Raw genomic sequence first — 7528 nt, forward strand, 5'->3', positions numbered from 1 at the left:
TATTATTATTATTATTATTATTATTATTATTATTATTAGTAGTAGTAGTAGTAGTAGTAGTAGTAGTAGTAGTAGTAGTAGCAGTCAGATGTTGGTAAAGTTTTGACATGGCTAACATATCTTTAGCACTTAATAAATTAAACAATACATCTTGACTGAACTGTACTTTTAAAAACAAAACAAGCAAACAACAAATTTTGGCACCAAAAATATTGACACTGCAATGTGGCACTAACTGCTATAATAAGAAATATTGTTTTTTTTAAGCAGCAGAATGCTTGATTTTGCCTTTGTATATGGATTTACTGCCCTTGTAAACGTCCAAATAAATTGAAAAGAAATATACCCAGGTATATTTTTGTATTATTTAGAATGTTGGTTGTAAGGAATTATTATTTCTTCCACACGCAGACTAAACTTAAAGATTACTTTACAGCTGAATAAAAACAGACCCCATAATATATCTGAACGTTGACAAAGGACAGCATGAAAGACTAATCATAAAGCTCAAAGCGGTAGTGATCCAAGGTTATACATGCAGGAAGCTAAGTGTGCTTGTAATGGTAGGGTTAGAGTTAACACACTACCCTTTCCTCAATAGAATTGTATGGAAATGTGTGACTTATATCACTTATATCATGACATGTTGTGTATAAATTGAACAGGAAATATGTTTATGTACAGAAATCATTATAATTCATATTTTCAATGCAGCTAGAGAAAAAGCATTTGTATTGTTCAATGTTACTTTCCTTGTAAACAGCTGCAGCCAAGATGACTGTGCAATAAAGCTACAGCTTACATACAGCCATACAAGATGAGTAAAATAATGTAGTAAAAAGACCAGCACGTTTTAAATAAAGCTGCTTAAGAATATTGAATAACTATTAAGTAGGGGAAGAAAAATGCTCAGATCATTTCTAAAATAAAAATGGTGTAAAAAAAAAAAAAAGTAAAAACAAGCTGCTCTCGTAGATCTAGCAAGTAACATAACTGTGAATGTAGGAACTCTTCAATTAACGTCCTCAGTCAATTGTTTGAAGCTTTATCAATACATCATTGTTTTGTTCTTTGTAGAAAAGAAAGTGGTCTGGTGGTAATGCTTTGTGATATACAGTATACCCTGGATCTTACGATTACTGCAAGGTTGTGTTATGGGAATGATTAAATATATTACTTGAACAAACATGTTCCATTCACCTCCTCTTTAACTCGCATCCCTTCAGTAGAAATGTAATATTGATTCAATATTGATTGTTCTCCCAATTTATTTTAGATTGGTGTTCTTCAATAAAGATGTGGACATGATATTAGCAATTGATCTAGGAAAGGCAGTCATCAACAAATAACAATGTTATCAACGAAGCATTCCTTTTAGACAAGACTACATTAACAGTACAAGCCTTACAGTTTATAAACTGTGGTTATTTTATATTGTATTAGGTGTTGTTACTAAGCAGGATAATCAACTCTGGAGCAAAACAATTGCTAAAATACAACACTAGTTAGATCTGTCACTGTTTATATCATTAAGTGCAATAGAGTACAATAAAAGAGTACAATAAAAACCAAAATCCTGGGGTCCCCTGCGTGGGGTGCAGGATGAGTCATATAGTCAGGGGAGCACAAGTTCACATACTGGCTGTGCAAAGTTGCTGGTTTTCGCTGGGGATTTTCAGAGGAAGTGTCGCATTGGATCTGGCATTACCGCGAATAAAGGCAAAACTGTCAGGGGCTGTTTCTCCTTATCATGCTACAGCGGTCCCTATGCCCTGTGATCTCAAGTGGCCTTTGTCCTCCGGAGGACAGTAGCTTACGGAAATCCACTCTCAAGTTCCTCAGTGTAAAGAGGCAGTTGACTGGAGTTTGTGTATTAAGACTTGCTAGTTTCCTCCTCCAACAAATATTTCAAACAAACAAAGGTGGCTGTGCAAAACACTGTGGGACAAGACATAGTTAAAATATTTCAGTTTGCAAGCCATGCTTTCAATTAGTTTTTCACCATGCATTCAGTCTTGTTCCCACTCCTTCACTGGCTTCTTTCTGGTTTTTAACTAAAAAGCTGCTTCTTCTAAGGACTGACATGTTTTTAGCCAGTAACGCACTTTGACCCAGATGACACTTCTGTGGTGAAATGACCCAGGAAGTGCAAGTATAACAGATGACCTGAATGAAAGGAAACTGAGAACTTCCTTTAGCCTAAAGTAGTACCACGTACCTATGTTTTGCTATAACATGTATTTCTTTTTAAACTGCATATTTAAGACTAATGGAAGTGCAAAGCTGATGTGTATTAGAAGATGACCTCTCATGCTGAAACAGGAGCAGTATATTTGAAATCTGCCCCAGTCAATTCAGATCAATATTCAAGACACGTCAGGTACGTAGATCTGCTTTAGCATTGTGACACAGGAGTTAATTTTCAATTTGCAGGGTACATTCAATTTGTAATTAAATTGAAAATCCTGCTTTGTACTGAACAGAAACCTGCCTTGCAATGATCTAATATTCTGACCCCTGACACATCCTATCATTGGTTTGAATTGACCTGAGCACATGTGAACTACCACAGAGGCTGGGATTAGAAGAATTACAAGCCAGCTGTTTACAGAAGGCTTATTATAAATCATTAGTGAGATGGCTACAAGATTGGGGTCATGTGGCTTTTTGGTTTACAGGTGATAAATCTGCTTTGAGATGTCATACTTGGTAGTCAAATGTATTCTATGAGTCTCTTGGTCGAGTTTGATTGTGGGTGTTGTGCAAGGTACCAGTAAATCAGTCATTTTATTAAGCTGTGTTAACAAAGCCGCTCTGACACCAGAAGATATCTATTTACTGACAGCTGAAATAATGAATACATTGTACTTTATGAAACAGTGTCTTTCCTGACTTAAAGATAGTTTGGAGTGCATGGTTTATTTTTCACTTCTGCAATCTTACAGTCTCACTGCACACATTATCATTTTTAGTCAATTAAAATGAAAGTGCAACATTTAAAAAATAAATAAGAAGACATGCTAAATGTGATATTTATATATAAACTGATAGGAACTTATGAATGTACTAAAAGCAATAGAGAGTTAGTAATTCCTAGAAGGATTTTCTTGGATGAAAGAAAACGCTTTATATTATTAGTACTCAGTCAGTGAGTTAATGTTGAACAGCTGTATTGTTGAATCCTGATTAAAATAACCTGGCCCAAGACAATATGTGGAATAGCCTTGAGTATTTAACCCACACAAAGTCACTTACAAGTGTTACAGTAGTGTTTATAATACAAAATACATTCAGTTATATCAGAAACCAAGAGTTCATTTTAAACTAAAATCCAGCATTTTCAATGTTCATATATGTTTAATGAGTATCAAACAAAGCCATTTCTAGGTTATTTGATACTAGGAACTCATTACTAAATTAATGGCATTGATTGTGTCTAATGAATGACTAATGTAATTTAAACAGGGTACTTTCTATTGTAATGTGGCTGATTAGTTAATAATATTGACGTCAGCGTAATAATATATTTATATAGTGCCTTTCATATCGGACCACCATCACAAAACACTTTACAGAGGTAGGCTGTGAACTGTACATTATATGCAGAGTCACTTACAATAGGACATTTATTTAACATTTCATCTGCAGGATGGAGCACAAGGAGGTTAAGTGACTTTCTTAGGGTCACACAATGAGTCATTCAGTGGTAGAGTTGGGATTTGAAACGGAGATCTTCTGGTTACACACCCTGGAATTTAACCACCGGACCACACTGCCTCCTACCTCTCGATTACAGAGCTTGTTGTTTAATTGACTGGTAAGATGTTCGTCTTCGAACCACGTGATTTACAGTTCACATCCAGCCCTTGCTTTTCCATTAAATTCAATAGACTGAGATGCTAATTCATTACACAGTTGCCATATAAATCTTCGCATGTCTTTTTTTACTTTGCACGGTCGCCTACCGCTGCAACCCAATTACCAATCAAGAGGACTTACAATTAGAAGCCAAATATAATTTAATGGGTGTTCTGCCTTATAATAATGCTTCATTATATTTCACTACTTGCACGGTGCACTTTTATTATAGGCAACCTAAAGAGAAAAGCAGTGACAGATACAACAGTCTCCCTGATAATGGTTTTTGCCTCCAGGGTACCACATATTTCAGATTTTGATATTTATGTCCACTGTCAATATTCAACTGAGTCATTGCTTCTGAAGATAATTCACTAGCCTACCAATCTTACTTTCTCTCTAGAGTTGAACTTAAAAACACTGCAGTACAGCACAAGTAAGCCCCCCCCCCCCACCTTTTTGCCCACAGAGCATGGATACAAACCAAACTTTGCCACACGTTTGTTGTGTGGGGTGAAAAAAATGTTCTGTCACCATTCCTGTCGAAGGGCCCAACTTGTTTTGCGAATATCTGTAAAAATGCCCAAAGCTGGTGGTGTTGAGTTGTTTGCCTGTTTTGTGATATGGACTGTTGTTAACTGAAAGATTACCACATTTCATTTGTTACCAATGTTATCGACCCGTGCAAGTGAGACAATAGATAAAACAATACAATTTTTGCTTGTGCAAACAAGCCTGCCTCTTTTACACTGGTACCTAGCTTGGCAAGTGCATAACTGCCAGGCTTCAAACCCAGAACTGCAGAGCAAAGGGTAGTACATTGTCTCCACTGCACCACTTTGCTGTCCTTATTCTGAGACAGTTCTCAAAAGTTTAAGAAATATTTTAAGGATTTTTTTAAGGACTGTTTCTGAAAGCTTGTTTATAAACATTCTCGTATTTTTGTAGTCATTTTAGAAATGGATCAATTTTACAAAAATCCTCAAAAGGTAAAAAAAGATCTATATTTATAAAAAAAATAGAAATATTAAGCATAGAAAGCCACAGAAATAGGGATTTGGACTGTGACCCAGTTAAAACACAAAAAAGACTTAATTTTCATTGGGTTGTCCCTGAAGAGAACTGTGCTTTGTTTGTATATTTTCGATGGCTTTAAGCTTTCTTGTGCCAGTTCCTCCGCATATACCACACACTGAGGCTGTGGTTCTTCTTACTGGCCTTACTGGTCTTACTTATTTCAGATCGTATTTTGCAGACCTTGGCTTTTAGCTGCTGCTGCTGCTCATTGCCTCAACACCTGTCATAGCACCGCTCTTACCTGAACCTGAACCCTATGAATATTAATAATAACAACTGTCATAGCACATCTCTTACCTGAACCCTATGAATAATAATAACACCTGTCATAGCACCTCTTACCTGAACCTGAACCCTATGAATAATAATAATAATAATAATAATAATAATAATAATAATAATAATAATAATAATAATAACACCTGTCATAGCACCTCTTACCTGAACCTGAACCCTATGAATAATAATAATAATAATAATAATAATAATAATAATAATAATAATAAAATAATAATAATAATAATAATAATAATAACACCTGTCATAGCACCTTTTCTAAAAGAAGACCTGCTGCAAAACATTTGTAGCCATGACATGTACTCTGATTGTGAGGAAGTCATCTTGCAGCCATCTTCCTCTATACATTTGTATTGTTCATTTTTAGCTAGCTAAAACCTGCTATTTACTTGCTGTGACACTGTTGCAGTGCAATACCGTAAAAATGTTGCAGCTTTGCAAAGAGAATCCTCCGTCTCTCTCAACACCATTGTAAGCGGATCGGCTCTCCTTTTACAGGACCATTCTGGAGAACAGACTTTGCTGCAAATTTACTGGCCAAACTTCTTTGATGGAATGTGTTAATCATTGAGGAATGGTCATATATGTCTCCAGGACATATATAAAAAAAAACTGTTATTGCAATCATTTTATTACACCAGACAGCACCAAACGGCTACTTCTGACATTCAATACAAGTTTGATGATTATTACTGCAGATGTAAGCATTTATTATTAATGTAACTTGTTTCAGACAAAATGGAAGATATTTAATGTTGTCATAAACATAAATCATTTTTAAAAAGTGATACAGAGGTTATGCCATTTTTCTTTTAATATATGCATATATAAAAGACAGCAGTACATTTTAGTAAGAAGCATTTATACAAAACCTTCAATGACTTATAATGGAAACAATGTGTAATCCAATTAGCAATAAAATTGGTTCAAATAGTAGTAATAACTGTGAGCTTTTAAACCACCCCCTGCCCCATCTATTGTCTTGGTGTCATCCATTCTTATAAGGAATGAAAGTGCTGCTCTCATGCTTGCCTTATTCCATAAATTCTACATATGTTGCACTTCCATTTTCTACATGTCTCAAATGTGATTTTAAAGAAATGCATGTCATAGCAAACCTGTATTTTCATTTTAAATTGACACCTGGTACTACACTAATTCCACAAAGTCTATTACTGCTTTACTTTCTTGGTCATTCCACCTAGCAGTATCTTCTGAGTCAAATCATGCTATTGGCTGAAATCATGTCACTCAGTAAGCAGATTAGCTGATTGCTTATTGACAGGAATGAAGCCAATGAAGAGGTGGAGACAATTTCACCCTCCAGGTGAAATGACCCATGAATTGTCTAAAAGCATCTGTTTGCTACTGAAAGAAATTTTAGATGAGACTCCCTAACACATACACAAAGGGAAGTTTACACTGTACATACACACACATCTTTACAGTATATTTCTAAATTGATATTAACATGGATTATAGAAGTTTTTCTTTTGAAAATGCACTTTAGTAAGACCAGTGGATACAACAGTAATCCAGGCTGGTTCCCACTGGATGAAAGCTACTAACCCACACCACACAAATAGAATTGATACTGATGCTAGGGACTGTCTAATTTCAACATTTCGATGCTGTGGTGGTGATTAATCAATAAATACTATCTTGCTGCTCTAGTACGTTGTCCAAAATGGTGGCTTATGTTTTTAAATTGGATAAATGAAAAAGTGAGCACTTTCATGAGCAGCATGAACCATTATTGAAACTACTGTGAAACACCCTTACCTTGTCTTTCTTTTATCTGATTTTTAACATACAGTATACCACTGTACATCATAGTAGGGACACAATAAAATAACATGTAGTCTGTGCTTAATCATGAATGTTTCTAAGGCTCCCTATTTCGAGTGAGCAAAGTGTGTCAGGTCTGTCATACTAAGAGGGCTAGAGAAGTACATGCTCAACAGATACCAAGCACGTATACACATATTATAAGTTATTAAATCGAAATTAAAAAACAGATGACAAGCCTTTTTTGTGCTAATGGATCTAATCCCTTTATTTAGTGGTTGTGGTTTAAAAATGTATGTTTTGTAATTGACAAAGTGCGAAATCTACACTCTGCAAAGTTATCAGTGTAGTTTCTACTAATGCATTCTAATGGAGATTTATAATAATGTTTAGTAGGGTTCTGAAGTTGTTTTCTATGTTTTTTCTTCAGTAAAATGCAATTGTTTAATCCTGAGTTAATGTCGTTTAACCCTTTGCTCTCCACTGTGCAATATATTTGACATTGAGA

Source organism: Polyodon spathula, chromosome 19 (assembly GCF_017654505.1).
Source record: "Polyodon spathula isolate WHYD16114869_AA chromosome 19, ASM1765450v1, whole genome shotgun sequence".
NCBI lineage: Eukaryota > Metazoa > Chordata > Actinopteri > Acipenseriformes > Polyodontidae > Polyodon > Polyodon spathula.